This window comes from Ovis aries, chromosome 8 (genome assembly GCF_016772045.2).
Source record: "Ovis aries strain OAR_USU_Benz2616 breed Rambouillet chromosome 8, ARS-UI_Ramb_v3.0, whole genome shotgun sequence".
In the NCBI taxonomy this organism is placed as follows: Eukaryota; Metazoa; Chordata; class Mammalia; order Artiodactyla; family Bovidae; genus Ovis; species Ovis aries.
This window is the reverse complement of record NC_056061.1, coordinates 67,474,266-67,490,850: the sequence shown is the minus strand read 5'-3', so window position 1 is coordinate 67,490,850 and position 16,585 is coordinate 67,474,266. Positions and strand designations below refer to the sequence as shown.

At 38.7% G+C, this 16,585-nt stretch overlaps 1 protein-coding gene across 18 annotated transcripts in view; it reads left to right on the top strand.

Moving 5' to 3' along the window:
• The window catches only part of HIVEP2 (HIVEP zinc finger 2), a 218,819-nt gene that overhangs the window by 117,313 nt on the left and 84,921 nt on the right, over positions 1 to 16,585 (top strand). For 14 of the 18 annotated variants that reach the window (XM_060419743.1, XM_042253541.2, XM_060419747.1 and 11 more), the window contains one exon: positions 5,877 to 5,989. The exons of the other annotated variants lie outside the window; for them this stretch is intronic. The gene's annotated coding sequence lies outside the window, so the exon portion shown is untranslated. The remainder of the gene's footprint in view (positions 1 to 5,876; positions 5,990 to 16,585) is intronic. 18 annotated transcript variants of the gene reach the window in all.

Below are 16,585 nucleotides of genomic sequence, written 5' to 3'. Positions count from 1 at the left end.
GTGAATGTTTCTGCCTTCTCCCCTCCCATTCCTTCTGTATGTCTTTCTCCTTTTTCACCATAGTATCTACAGTTCTGGATTTCATAAAACATAAGACTTTTAAAGAAGATTTAGGTTCGTTAAATCAAGGAAGATAATGTGCAGATTTAATTATGATATATTAATATAACAACATGTGCATTATTCTCAGTCAAGTTTACATTTAAAATATTTAATTTAAGTTATTTACATTTCCCTGTTTTTTTTCTTGCTCACTCTTTTAATCCAAACCTATTTACAGAGAACAGAAATCAGAGATATTGGTCAAGATGGAGGGAGAAGAGGAGGGTATTTGGTAACCTCAGTCATTCAGCTTCATTTTAAATGAACTCAGGGCTTTGTCCTGTAAATATACTAAGAAAATAAAGTGGTTGCTGGAGCTATTATTTTGTGATGCTTGTCTCATTTACAGACAGGTTATTTTCATTTTTGTTGAGACAATTAAGATGTTTTAAGATGGGACTTAAAATACTTGTCTTGTATTTCATCAGTATTCACCTACATGTACAGGGTATTATTCAGGGGACTTTGTGAGGAATTAATGCAGCTTAGTAGCTGGGCTTGAGGATGAAATATTTCCAAGCAAGTGAAGTGGAAATGAGGAAAGACACAACAGGAAAAGACATGTAAATGCTTACTGAATATAAAGGTTGAAAGGTAGTAGAGAGGTGCATATCATATACTATGTTTTTTTCCACGTGAGAAAACAAAATATTGAACAGATGTTTATATTTGTGATTCAACACAATTCTTTTCAGACTGTTAATGAGAATTGTTTGGGTGTGGCTGAATATAGAGGGTGGAAAATGCACTTAATCAAAGAATATAATCTGGGAAAATAGGTGAGGATTTCTCAAGTATACGTGTTCACACAAGGAAATATCAAGTAATATTTGAAAAAAAGAGACTATGGAATAGAATCTAGGCCTACTGTATATTCAAACATACTATGAAACAGTAACAATAATTAAAATTACCTAATGCACACACACACAAGTTCATGTAATAATGAACATGACAACTATATTACTCAGTGCCAATCACATAACACTTGCTAGGTCTGAACAAACATTCCCTTTTAAATATGTAGATCAAGGTAACAGATTGAGGAAGCCAGAAACGAACCCATAATAACACAATCTATACATAAAATATAACACACCAAGCTTAGTAAGCAGGATTATGGGAGCCTGAGATTTGTCAAAAATCTTTGAATATATACCTCACACTGAGAATCCAAATACACGCCAGACATATTAACTGGTGAATATCCAACAATAAAATTATAGGACAATTTGTAGACAATTAATGTATTTATTATATTGAAGACCATTCAAATTCATAAAAAACATATAACTTAAAAATAGTAAAATTATATGAATAGAATTATATTAAATTTTATATTAAAGTTGAAATAAAATTATCTTAAAATATGAGATTAATTATGATTTCCATTAAAATAGGAAAGAAACTCTGAAATGCCATTTTATATTAAATAAATCAAAAAAATTAATCACATGCCATGGTGAGGAAGTTTGGTGAAAGTAGAATGCTCATATGTTGCTGGTGACTTTATAGGTCATTTCAATCTCTTCACATCCATAAGGCTTTTTTATGAAGGCCATAAAATATTCATACCCTTTGATTTAACAATCATATTTTTGTTAATGTTTTAAGGAAAACATTGTGTCTCTAGTGTTAAAGGTAAATGAGATATATGGATGGCTGAGTCCCTTCATTGTCACCTGAAACTATCACAGCATCATTAATGGACTATAACCCAATAAAAAATGGTTTTGGTGTTAAAAATTAAATAACATTTTAAAAAAGCAAATGAGAATATTTGAAATACTCCCACGTATAGGAACGATTAAGGAAATGGCTAAATAAGTATGCAAGCCCTATGGACTATGATGTCATGTCCAACTCTATAGACATGAGTTTGAGCAAGATCCAGTGATGGACAGGGAAGCCTTGTGTGCTGCAGTCCGTGGGGTCACAAAGAGTGAGTCACGACTGAGCGACTGAACGTTATATGGCTGATGAAAATGTGAACTTTGTGACTTATGTGGAAATATGTAATGTGTTTATGAAATGTTAAATGAAAAGACAGAATGCGTAATTATGCATGAGATGCATGAGATGTTATGAGAGCATCTTTGTGAAAATATGCTTTGTTGTTATGTTTAGTTGCTAAGTCCTGTTCAATTCTTTTGGGACCCGATGGACGGTAAGCCTGCCAGGCTCCTCTGTCTATGGGATTTCCCAGGCAAGAATACTGAAGTGGGTTGCATGGGGGCAAATAAATACTGGATAAAATTTTTTTAAATGAATATGATTGTGTTTGCATGGTAGGATTAAGGGTGCTTCTCTGGTTAAAAACGTCTTCAATGTTGTTATGTTATTTATAAGGAAAAATAATATTTATGACAGTAAGGCAGCTGTGCTAATAACTGGCTGTTAGGACACTGCTTTCTAAATGTTATTTTGGAGCTCTGCCAAAATATGCCCAAATATCTTGGGTATGTAAGAGTCTCAAGGTATTCTCAGTCTCTTTATTCTTCTTGGCCTGTTTTTTATTAAGTTTTCAAAGAAGTAGTTTGACTATAACTATGCTCAAGAGGGTAGTGTGACACCTGTGGTATTTGTGGGCCTGTTCTCACTCACTTTGCACCCATTATCATCTCTTCCTAAATTGAGAAGTGTCTTTAATGTCGTTGGTCCTCAGTAAGCTCCTGGTCAAGATTATTGAACTTTTGCTTATGGAAAGCAAAGAAGCTCTGTGATATAAAGGGGAAAATGGTGGAAGAGTAGTCAGGAGACCTCCCTAGCGGCTGTGGCCCAGGACAAGTGTCTGCAACCTTCTGGGCCTCAGCCTCATCCTCAGTGCAAGGAGGAATCTCCATGACCACTAATCCATAGTACAGGGCTATGAAGACATTACAGTTCACAAACTTACTCCAAGGTACCCTTTATTCTCTTCAAGGGTAGTTTCCATGCTCCCAAGAGAGTAATTTACTGTGTTCACTGTGGCAACAGCTTGGACAGCTGAAGTGTTCTTAGAGTAGCCTTGTCAATTCAGGGAGCATGGTTCCTGTGTGTTACATAGGGAACCATTCAGCCAGAGAAAGTCACTCTAATCCAGCATTGTAGATATATGGATTTATTACGTTAAAATGACTAAACTAGGCCAGTTGGTGACAAGTACAATCAAATATTAGCTAATGATAAATTACTCTATTGTTTAGACCACATACTTGACAGAAATACAAAGTTCAAATGTATTTAGATTTTCTGATGGAGCCCAAATACCACTGACTGAGGTGGGGTGGTTTTTTATTTTTGGTCTTGTTTTCCTTTTTCCCTAGTGTGGTAAGGCAGGCAATAAAAACAAAATGAATGTAAGGAGGTGGGATTCAACTGCTTTCATCAGGTTACAAAATTATTTTAGATAGGTACTACTGCATGGTGTAATTATAGGAAATCAACCATCATCTCTCAGTTGTTAGTCATTTCTAAGGAAATGAACATTTCTAGGGAATGTTGTATCGTGGTTTGCAAACATGGGACTCACTTATTACACAGGCAACATATCTATACCTTCTGTGTAAATTACGGCAATCATTTAACTAAATCATCCATACATAAAATTAATATATTTTGTACTTACTGCTTTTGAAGCTTGGTAGGGAGCAGTTCGTAGGGATTCCCTGGTGGCTCAGATGGTAAAAGCATCTGCCTGCAATGCGGGAGACCTGGGTTTGATCCTCGGGTCGGGAAGGTCCCCTGGAGAAGGAAATGGCAACCCACTCCAGTACTCTTGCCTAGAAAATTCCATGGATGGAGGAGCCTGGTGGGCTACAGTTCATGGGGAAGCGACTTAGCGACTTCACTTTCACTTTAGGGAGCACTCATGCTGAAAAATTCCTAAATAATTCGAAATCACTGACCACTCAGATAGTCCTAGTTATTTTGAAACTAGAGCATATTTGCTATATTGTGAACGAAAAACCTAAATAAGATTCTGGCTTGGTGGCCAACCATGAAATGATGCCAGAAGTGAAGAAAGAAATATGAATACATAATTTAAGAAAACAATATTTCATCTAAATAACGAACAGAGCGATGGTAGATCTAGACACTTGTACAGGTCAGTTTCACATTATACATCGAAGCATCGATGAGGAAAGGATTCTTAGGATCTTCAAGTCGTTCTGTATCATGATGGGCAGTACCCTGGATTTTTCCTAGAAAGTGGCTAACCTTAACAGTATGATAGCACAAAACCATCGTGTAAGCACCCAGAGGTGATAGGAAGCTAGTGACTGAACATTGTTTGAAAGCACCTTTGTATAACTAACTCTTTCATAAAGGGCCTGGAAAGGTGCCAAAAAAATATGTCACAGCTCTTAGATACTCAATGTGAAAGTTATGTGCATTGTACCATTTTGCGTTTCATTGTTTAGGTACTCTAAACCTAAACAATGTAATGGTCTAGTGTAATTAAAATAACCGAACTATTTGACATTTGTCTTGTCGTAGTTATGGCAAGAACCTTAGAATAATAATTAAGACTATTTATCACCATTAATGAGGACCATATCCAAATGAGTTTCCTAGATAACTATTTGTTGAATAGTAGCAAGACTAGCATCTAGACATTGGTTGTCTTTGACGTGAAAACATATTTCCCATGGCTACTGGGGATTTCTACTTAGTATTATTATTACTATTTGTCTTCTCCATTAGTAGGAACAATTTTGTTTTGTTTTGTTGGAGCATCTACCTTCAAATAGTGGGTAACAAATCTATTTAAACCTTTTTTTTTTTTAAATATATAACTGACGTAGCTCAATTTTTCTGTTAACAATATGTGTAGTGGGACTCGTGGAGTGACAGTATGTGGTTAATTCCAAATTGCATTATAAAAATTATATATTTATGACCTTGCAATAGGTTTTTAACTTTCACTGGAATATAGGTGTGTCTTATGTCCTAGAACTTTAAAGTTTCTTAATCTACCCTGGGAGGACCTGATTCAGAAGTAGCTAGAAGCTGTCCAATTTTCTCACTCTTCTGCTCAGCCTCCCAGATTCCCATTTATCTTAGGTTCTCGTCAGTTGAGATATAGCTTTGCCTTCTGTCAAACTTTCTCTTGAAGCTAAGATAGCAAGTTAATATTTGAGCTTCAGAAAATGCACATCTATGGGTAAGATGAATAGAATTAGCTGATATTACTTATGAACCATAATTAAGCTGTTTATGGGTCTTTAGTAAACACTTTCTGTGGGAGACAGGGTGTAACAGTCTAAGAATGATTTGGAAATTTATGCTAGTGAATTCTCCCAAATGATCTATCTGGGTATTCATTTATATTCATCAAGACAGATTGCCTATAACTAGGACTTACCTGCTATAAAAACTGCAATCTCCACATTTTCATTGCATCAGTAAATTAATAAGAATCAATGAATGGAATTCCAGAGTAGTCAGTTACATCTTTTACTCATCTCTAATTTTACATACATATCCTAACTGACATTATATAGTCATCACTTCCGTGTGCCAATCAGTACAAATAAACGCTTCTGCTCTCACACATTGTTATTTTATTGCTTTTTCTGTGCCTGAACATTCTTTTTATTTTCAAACTGGAAAATTTAATCTAGTTGCCAGATGCTTTTGTTGTTTTACAGTTTTAAGTAGCACAGTAACTTAGATATATAATAATAATAATCATCTTGCTTTGATTTCCATGTTACTAATATATAGACCATATAATGCTCCTCTGGTTTAAATGCTATCCTTTGTTGTGTTTTTTTCTCTTTCCTCAATAGGTGGAGTCTTTGAATTTTTTAAAAGACAACAGTAATCGGATCTACTTGAAAAATTAAGTGAATTGATTTGTTTGGAACACTCTTTGACCAATTCATTAACATTTAGCCACTGGGTAAGTTGAGTCAAGTACTTTCTATGTGGTTTGATTTCAAAATTATTGGAATGATCTCTCAACCCAGATGTTAAGCTTTATGTGAAATTTTGACACTCATAATTTGAGGCCCTCAAAACCTGTGAAAGATGTCTAGGATGCTGTCTAAATGAACTTCACCACGTCAGCAGAACCAACCTGATGAGAAAGATGAGAAGATTAGAAAATGTTGTCATTTATAGTTTGAAACCAGATCCTTTCATTTACTGTTCTAATGATTATTTGCTTGTTGTAATCTAAGGTAATGTTCGAATATCAGATTTTACTTTTAGTGAGATATTATGTACTATATAGTATCAGATTCAAATCTAAGGTGTCAGGCAGCAGTCCCCAACCCTTTTGGCACCAGGGACTGATTTGGTGGAAGACAGTGTTTCCACAGACTGAGGGCAGGGGATGGTGGTTTCAGGATGCTTCAAGAGCAGGAGGGTTTGAGCTCTTGTGAGAATTCAGTACTGCTGCTGATCTGACAGGGTGCAGGGCTCAGGCAGTAATGCGAGTGATGGGGAGCAGCTGTAAATACAGATGAAGCTTCGCTCACCTGCCTGCCCTCCACACTCCTCCTGCTGTGTGGCCCCGGGGGTGAGGGGAGGGTGGTTGGGGTCCCCTGCTAAAAGGAACATTTTCCCGACCCAGGGATTGAACCTGTGTCTTCTGCATTGGTAAGCAGATTCTTTACTACTGCACCACCTGGGAAGACCCTGAGTAAATTAGTAACTCTCCTTATTCTCATTTTGCAGAAGGCTTGGTTTCTGTGATAAGAATAGCAATCTGAAGGACTTGCTTAATCCAGCTTCCTTGTTGCACTGTGTTGCTTCACAATGCTCTTAAGGTACAGAATTCTTAACCAGGAAGAATTTAGGCTTTTAGCAAATTTGGGGGCTGCCAAGCCAAAATTTAGTGGGAACAGGACTTTGGTTACTGTTAAGATGTCAGTATAGTAAAGCCTGCTCTGTCAAACAGATTTTTAAAGTCAGAAATCTAAACAATACTGATTTTAGGGTTTGCTAATTTTTGTTTTAACCAGGCAAATGCTTACTCTTTATACAGTAACAGAAAAGGTGGAAAAAATTTTATATTCCTAGTCCAGGTCATAAGATTTGAGTTTCTGAAACTCTATGTTTTATTCATGATTCTAAATTGTACAGCTTGTTACTTAATTTTCCTCTGGATAAACTGAAGGTATTTAAAAATCTGATGAATGATGGTAAATGAGAAGATGTGTCTAACCATTCAGGGAACAGACTTCAAAACCAAACTAACAGTGTCTGCTTTACCTGTGGGCATCTTCAGACGTGATGGGTCAGGTGGTTTTTCAGGGATACTGTTGAAAATGGTTTATGCATTGCTAACAGTTGCTTTAGCTTTGTCTAGAATAATCTTCCTTTGGCAACTTCCCTGGAACTTGATTTGTTTGTATAGCTTTTGAGCATCCAGTGAGTGCAGAGATATTAAGTTCATGGACCCAAGATTCATCTGTGACCAAATTTTTACTGTTATGGGCACATGGTACTTTTGGGAAATTTTTTAGGGTAACTCAGTGGACATGAATTTGAGCAAACTCTGGGAGATTGTGGAGGACAGGGTAGCCTAGTGTACTGCCATTCATGGGGTCACAAAGAGTCGGACACAACTTAGTCACTGAACAACAACGGAGCAGATGAAAAACCCATCAGGAAGAGAAATGGTAAAGAAGTTTCAAAAGCAAAACCTTAATTTCTTCAGTAGCCATAATGGAAGATGAAAATTGATACTCTGAACTACTCACTTAAATGTCTTTGTCTGCCACATTTCATTTTCCATCTGCTCACAAGGATTGACTTATACAGTTATTCCCAAAGTACCCTAGAGTATAACGGTTAAATTTGGTTGGTGGGACCTAATTTAAATTATGTTTAGGAAACTGTTCTGTAAGTGCCTCGTGAGAATGGATGTTGGCCTTCCTGCTTATCTCACTGTGAATTCTGAGCACCTTTGGTTATGTCAGATCTTTGGTTAAGTCAGTCACTGCGTTTTAAAATAATTTTTCTTTTGAGTTACACAAAGGCACAACTTAATTCGTAAGGTTACATGAGGATTAAACTCTTGGCAGGTGGTAGAGACTCAGTAACTAGTAGTAATAATAAAAATGGTTATTCACGGTTAAGTCACAATCATGGTTTAAACGTAACAGTAATTGTACTTTATTAATCACATGACTGATTCTTTAGCATGTCATTGTGGACATAGCTCATAGAGATGAGTACTTCTTCTCCATTAAACCAAATACTTGTTGAAATACTCCATAAAAACAAATACTCATTTTGATAAGACACACATCATATGAAACCAGTCAGCTTTTTTCATGCTGTATATGACATTATCAGCAAGCTGTCAATCACTTTATCTGTGAGCCTGGTCTTCTCCATTGACTCAAGCAAGGATTTTTTTTTTTTTCCCCAAATAAAAAATTTTTTAAATGTGTCCATTTTCCCCCCACTCAAAACTGCTAGTGATAGAAAACAGGATAAATAAAAAGGGAGAGTTTGTATGATAAAATTTTACATGATAAAAAAAGAAAACTGTCATCATTAGGATGGTCTTCCTTTTATGGTATTTTTTATAAAAAGACAATAAATACAAATTACTTTATAATAATGTAACTTTTTATGTCCTGCCATTGTCCTTCAGGTAGCCAGTGCTTTTGACCGATCTTGACCTTATTCATTTTCAGGTACTAGTAGCTGGACTATATAGACCTTTAAATCAGGTGCACAGAGTTATATGCTCTCATTGCATTGAATGCAATTATTTCAGAATTATGTAAGTAGTATGTCTTCTTTAAGCTGAGGAAAGATAAGACGGAGGGTGAAAATTATTAGCATTCACTGAATATGTTCTGCAGAGTCAGGTTTTTTTGCTATAGCTGCTTCATCCTGAAAAGTAAGAATAAAGGATTCTATATTCATTTGAGGAAATCGGATTTCAGAGAAGTAATTAATTTGATGAGAATTCTACAGTTATGATAGTAATTTTAAGAGTCAAAAGTTATCAAAATCTTACTTTGAATTAGAAAATCCAAACTATGTAATTCTATTTCCTGTAGAAATTGCTGTATTTTCTGATTTCCCCAGATTCAGTTTTCATCCATCCATCTGCTCCTTTATATGTTTTTAAGTTATTTTTGTCATTACTTATACCAATATGGGAAATAAGATGGAAGATTTTTTAATCCATTTTATTTAGACACATTTTTCCTGGTGGCTCAGATGGTAAAGAATCTGCCTGCAATGCAGGAGACATGGGTTCGATCCCTGCATTGGAATGATCCTTTGGAGTAGGAAATGGCAACCCATGCCAGTATTCTTGCCTGGAAAATTCCGCTGGACAGAGGAGCCAGGTTGGCTACAGTCGATGGGGTCGCAGAGAGTCGTACGTGACTGAGCATGCATGCATATGCATAAAGATTTGATGAGGTTTCAAGTAAGCTTTGTGCTCTGTTCTCTATGGTTTGATACAGCTTTTCCTGCTGTTACATATAATTCGGAGCAAACCTTATGAACTTCAATGTGTTGTGGCCTTCAAAATATTTACTTTAAATGGAGCCATTTTTATAGATTTTTCAGATGCCTACAGTTCTTCTGTTGGGTCCTTTATGTTTTAAGTTAGCTGAGAGAGTTTTACTAAACCGATATGAAACCTATGGACCTATAAACTCTTCCACAGACTGGTTTGTTTGGTCATTACAGTCTGTGTGAGTGGAGCTCATTACTGTTAGCTTCTCTGGCTACAGAATTTCACTTTTTCAAAATTATTTTTTGACCTCTTGTATAAAATTTCAATCTTCCTGCTTTGTTTTTCAAGCACATCATTGGACTATGCCTAGATTCATTCATACATTCAGTCCCTTACCCTTCATTTATTCATCATCAGCAAGATTAATTAAACCAGTAGTCTGAGCAGAGCACATTTTGTTCCTTGAACATTTTGTAGCCATTTGAAAAACTGACTGAGGGTTGATTTTCTATCATTTCACGGTACTCCCTCCTGCCTCTCCTTTCTGCCCCTTCCTTTAGCTTGCAGTGTGGGATGGCTGTGTGTGGCAGGACCCCTTCTCTGGTATTGGCCACGGAGAACCTGCACAATGGAACTCAGTAGTCATATGCCTTATTTCTAGGATAACCTGAATAATTACTTGTGTAATGCTTTACAGTTTTCCAGTGGCTTCCACGTTGGATGATCTCACTTAAATCAAGAACTATTGTGTGGCTACTACTTATATTTAATTTTGTGTGTGAGGAAACGGAGGCTCTGGAGGTTACAGTGGAATGATTTGCTCCAAGTCACAGCATTAGTGAGTCATAAAAGCAGGATTCAACCCTGGTTCTCCCAACTTCAGACAGCATGTCATTTGATGCCAGGTCACCAGTCTGGTTGACTGTGCTGTGCTGTGTGCTGAGAGTGTTCAAATACTAGAGATTTGTTGATATCATCTGTATATTCTGTTTAGCATGAAACGTGAGTAGATGCCATATTGGAGTTTGGGGGAAGAACAAGATCTCACAATTTTAAGGAATCTTGAAGGCAATGCACCTTTACTTCCTTGATGATACTGTGAAATTCACCAATCACTCCCTTGCTCTGAGACTCTCATAGACTCCAGGCAACATCCTTATAGATCAAGAATGGCTTTTGGAATTCTAGTTCTCTTGGCAGTTGTAGTTTTCACTGTGAATTACTAGATTGGATATTTTGAGAGCATCACCCACTAGGGAGGTCTTCATGCTTTATCTCTTCTCTCTGAAACTCCTTGTTGATTAGTCATTCAGTGGTGTCCTACTCTTTTGCTACCCCATGGACTGTAGCCAGTCGGGCTTCTCTGTTCATGGGATTTCCCAGGCAAGAATATTGGAGTGGGTTGCCATTTCCTTCTCTAAGGGATCTTCCCAACCCAGGGACTGAAACTGCATCTCCTAATTCTCCTGCATTTCAGCAGATTCTTTGCCGCCGAGCCAGCTGAGAAACCCTGGAGTCCCATTAATACTTGGTATTTTTCTCCTGTCATGTTTTTATGCATATTTTTGTGTTTGTGCTTTTTAGTAAAGTGATACCTGTAGGACTTTTATCACACCTGCCACTCTGTAAGCTGCTTGAAGGCAAAGACTGCATCTTTATTTCATTGGTCTCCTCTTCAGCCTTGAAAATAGAGGTTGAAAAAAAGTAGTAGGTATTCCATAAATAAGTGTTGAATTTATTGAAAACATTTGATTATGAGCTTTCATCTAAGATTCATTTCGGAAGCTTCAAATTGGTACCTGGGCACAGATTTAATTTTAATCATAGTAGGGAGATGAATTAGCAAGTCTTTGTGTGTGTTGAGTTGCTCAGTCGTGTCTGACTCTTTGCAACACCATGGACTGTAGCTTGCCAGACTCCTCTGTCATAGAATTCTCCAGGCAAGAATACTGGAGTGAGTTGCCATGCCCTTCTCCAGGGGATCTTCCCCAGCCAGGGATCAAACCTGGGTCTCCCTCATTTCAAGCAGATTCTTTACCATATGAGCCACCAGGAAAGCCCCTGAGCAGAGAGTTAAACAGATTTATATGCTTTGTAGGTGATCTTTTCAAATGCAAAAAATTTGTCTTGGTGTAAAATAACAACCCCCCTCAGCCACAAACAAAACAAAACTCCATACATTCTCCTACAAAGGTGTTTTATTGACCCTGTCTTGACCATGAGAACAAAAATAATTGATCTCTGCAAAGACTTAATGAGGTAAAATAACAGTGGGCTCTGTTTGGAGGCTTCCTAGAAGGTACAGGTGTAGCTGTGCTGTGAATGTGGAGCAAAGCTGTCACAGGCTTAGCACTGAGGATGTACATTTAACTTGGTCTGTGTTGCTGGGAAGCCCCTGAAAATTTTTGAGCCAAAAAGTGATGTCATCAGAGCTGCACTTTAGGAAACTCAATCAGGCTGGGTTGTGTTGGATGGCGTGGGGGTAGAGGTGAGGGTGGGGTGAGTGGGTGCAAGAGTCCCTGAAAGCCTCTTAGGAGGCACTTAACATTAATTCACACAAGAAGCTGTCACCTCCTGTTATGCCCTTTCCCTCGCCTCCCACACGTACATCACAGATGAAAGCACTGTTAAGAAAACCTTAGTGAACACTTAAATCCCAAGTTCAAGGAATTCTTTCTTTTTTATTGTATCAAAGTATAGTTGATTTACAATGCTGCCTTCATTTTGGGTGTACAGCATAGTGATTCAGTGTTTTTATTTTTATAGATTACACTCCATCTATCATGGCTATACTACCCTGTGCTGGAATTCTGACTTAACTTCCTCCAGTCTCTTCCTTAGCTTCTCACTTCTTGGTTCTGCATCCTCATGCCTTTGTGGCTACTTTCAGCTCAAAGTATTTCCCTTAAGACTCTGCTGATGCCTCCACAAGTGACTACTTCTGAGAACTGTCCCTGGATTCCATACACCCAATGCCCAAGGGCACAGAGCCTAGACCTGTCCTATGAAAATTTGACAGTTGTACTCAAAGCACCTTCTATCTGACTTTGTGCAGTGGAGGGTCAGATAGGTGTTGAGGGCCTGAATTGCAGTGACAGCAATACGGGTGGAGAGGACACAGACAAGATGAGAGAGAATGTGCAGGAGGCCCATATAGGGCTGCCTGATTGGATGTAGGAGGTGTGTGTGTGTGTGTGTGTGTGTGTGTGTGTGTGCGCACATGTGCTTCCGGGGGCGGGGAGCAGGAAGAAGCTGTCAGTGATGACACCAGGCTTTGAGAGTTTGAATAGGATTTTTAATAGAAAAAGGGAAGTGAATCCAGAAGCTGGCTTGGGCTGTAGGATGATGAATTTGTGTACCAGTTGAGTTTGAGATAAAAGTAGATAAAAAGCATGTACTTTTCTACTATTCGACTTTTTTTTTTTTTCCCCACGAGGATTTATAGCTGGAAACAGGAAATCATTGGAAGACTTGAGTTTTCTTCCTCTTTTTGCTGTTCTTCCAGCTCCTTAAATATTTCCCTAGAGCTGAGGATGGTTTTAGGTTTTCTCAAACTTACCCCTGCCAAAATCCCCCACAAATTTACCTCTCCAGGAACCTGTGTACTTGTCCGAGTACTCACAGCAGCCAGAAGTGTACCTTTCAGCCTCCTAAAATAAAAACATTTGGGAAAAATATAGCTGTCCTCTCCTTTTGACAAGCATGAACATTGTCACCTTACGACTTGCTGAAATAGCACAGCAAAGGAACACCTTCATGCAGGCTGGAAAATCAAGGGAATGCAAAAACACAGGCACTTCCTCTTTCTTTTGCTTGAGCCATTCAACTGAGACAGTCTAGTTCAGGGAAGCAGGGGCATTTTTACTTGAGCACTAAACTCGAAGAAGTGTATTAACCATTCAAATCAGTGTGTGTTAGCCATTCGAATCAAAAGTTGTTCTCTCAATTGGTGGTATTTCTAACAGTAACATCCTAAGGCTCTTAAATTTGGCGGTAGTAGAGAGCCAGCTGGTCCCAGTGTAATCCACTCCCATCCCCATCTACTGAGGAGTTTCTGAATTTCAGCAGAGATATTCTTGATTCAATCAGTTTAAAAGCATATAATGATCCTGTAATTATAATTTGCCATTACCTTGTGTACTAATGATTAAAGCAAACATTTAATAACCAAAGGGCAGTAAATATATTTTAGATCTTGAGCCATAAAAAGATTTCCATTAACAGAATGTTTTTTGCACAAATAAATTATTCATTGACTGTAGCAGAGCTTAAGCCTGTCATCAGCCTTAAGTGGAAATTTTGAGAACACCAATCATCACAGATGCCAACACTAAGTTGGCTTGAGCCTCCATCCTTCTTACATGGAACCTAAACTTTTTTGGCTATTTATAAGAGCTTTAATTTGGATAAATTCAATGAATATTTATGGTATTTCTGGCATATGCAATTTAGTGTTCTGGTGGTTGGAGGACTACAATGATGAGTAAGTCTGCATTTTAGTCTTTAAGTTGCTTATACACCTAGAAGAGAGGCAAGATTAGTACATACATGACTTGCATATAAGAAGGCTTAAGTAGCAACCTCAGAAGTGTATAAATAAAATTTGTTGCAAATTCAGGGGAGAAAGAAATCACATGCATTTTCTCAAGGGAATGGGGAGGGAAGAGTTTGGAGATCAGGAAGTGTTCCCTGAGGAAGGCTTTTAAGATGGGCAAGGTTTTGACAGATGGAGAGAATTATAACCACATAGGCAAAGAGTTGGGATGTATAATGTGGATGTCATTGGAACGAAAAGTAACTTGGTGTGTTTGGAATGCAACATTGGTAAGTGAAGGGGAGACAGGAAAGAAGAGGAAAGAGAGATACCTAGAGATTTAGAGAGTATAGAAGGCTTTCAATGATTAATTAGCACATCAGTTTGGTAGACATTAAGGAACCACTTTTGAGCTAAGGAATGATGTGATTGGATTATATTTTTGAAATATACCTCACCTCCTAGGTAAGAGGTAGAAAACTTGGAGGTCAACAAGTTAAAGAGCCATTGGAATTGTCTCCATGAGAGGTAATAAATTTCTGAACTAAGTTGGTGGTAATAAGAATACAAAGGAGGGCCCAGATGGGAGAGATGGTACAATTATTTGTCTATAGGTTTGGCACATGATTGCCTACATGACGGGTAGAGAAGAGGAAGGCGTTAAAAATTGCATTCAACATCTTTAGGCAGTTTTTGAATCCAGTCAACATTTGTGGAAAACCAAAGTCATATGCAAGACGTTGTACTCTGCTAGAGTTGTGTACTAAGGAAAATGAGAAAGCTGCCGTCTCTGAATGGCTGAAAATTTGGTTGGGGATATAAATGTATATACTCAACTAAAATCCAAAGCAGATCATGATTAGTGTGATCACAGGAGATATGAGACAGTGGTGCTTGTGTGAATTTTGATGCAGGAAAAGTGGAGAAAAATCTAGGGGAGAAGACACCTGGGCCTAGAAGATCAGAAAGAGGAATCCAAAATACTTTAGGTCTCAGAAACATAGTGGGAAAAACTAAGTGAGACAAGTATCAAAGAAGCTGAGGGGGAAGAATCTTACAGATAGAGGAGCTCTTACTTATTGCCCCTGGTATGCCAGATTCTGAGCTGGGAGCTCTGTGTTTAAGGAAGGAGTGTCCCACAGTGCTCAGTGCTGCAGAGCGGTCACAATGTTATCTAAGGAAGGGCCCCTGCATTCAGCAATTTAAGGATTAGGAGTGGTTTTTTGAAGAGGTTTCAGTTGGATAGAGATTAGCCTAGTGGCTCAGATGGTACAGAATCCACTTGCAATGCAGGAGACCTGGGTTTAATCTGTGGGTTGGGAAGATCCCCTGGAGAAGGAAATGGCTACCCACTCCAGTATTCTTGCCTGGAAAATTCCATGCACAGAGGAGTCTGCATACAGTCCATGGTCTGTCAAAGAGTCGGACATGACTGAGCGACTAACTCAGTTGAGTGGGGAAGGAAATATTCTAAAGGTTATTCCTAGTCTTGAAGCCCCAGTACTTTGTCCACCTGATGGGAGGAGCTGACTCTGGAAAAGACCCTGAAGCTGGGAAAGATTGAGGGCAAGAGGAGAAGGGAACAGCAGAGGAAGAGATGGTTAGATAGTATCACTGACTCAATGGACATGAGTTTGAGCAAATTCCAGGAGAAAGCAAAGGACAGAGAAGCCTGGCGTGCTGCTGTCCATAGGGTCTCAAAGAGTTGGACATGACTGAGCAACTGAACATCAACAGCAATCTTGAAGATAGAAGTGAACTCTAGACTGAGCTCTCCTCAGTGATTTATCCTTGATGGGTCAAGTTTACAGAAACAGTAGATCTGATTGTGCCAGGTGGTCTTCGAGGTACCCCCTTGAGAATGTGTTAGTCCTGAGCGGTTTAGTTGCTCAGTCGTTTCGACCCTTTGCGACCCCATGGACTACAGCCGGCCAGGCTCCTCTGTCTATGGGATTCTCCAGGCAAGAATACTGGAGTGGGTTACCATCCCCTTCTCCAGGGGATCTTCCCGACCCAGGGATGGAACTCGGGTCTCCCACACTGCAGGCAGATTCTTTACCATCTGAGCCACTTACTCCTGAGAAAACTTTGCTAATTGTACATTGCAAGCGTCTTGGATTCCTAGATGATTTTCTCACAGGTCGGAGATTTCAACACTGACTTCCAGCCTCCCTCTTTCTCACTTCCTTCTTCCCACCCCTTCCCTTTAAGCACCCAGCTGGTTAGGGTGCGCACATTTGCCACACCCTTGGCTCAAGGTCAGGGAAGTCCTCGGGCTCTCCTTGGCGCTTTTCCCAAGTGGAAGGAGATTTCAACAGAGAACAATCCAGGGAAGTGCACGCACACAGAGACACATACGCACACACACCAGTTCTTTTCCTGTCCTTCAAGATATTCATGTGCCAATAAACAGACAAAACATACCGTCACTTACAGGCATGTTGTGTAACACTCACCCTGAGAAAACAGGGCAGGGACATAGTCATCTAGTAGGAGGTAATGGGGACAGCATTTAGGAACAGTGATGG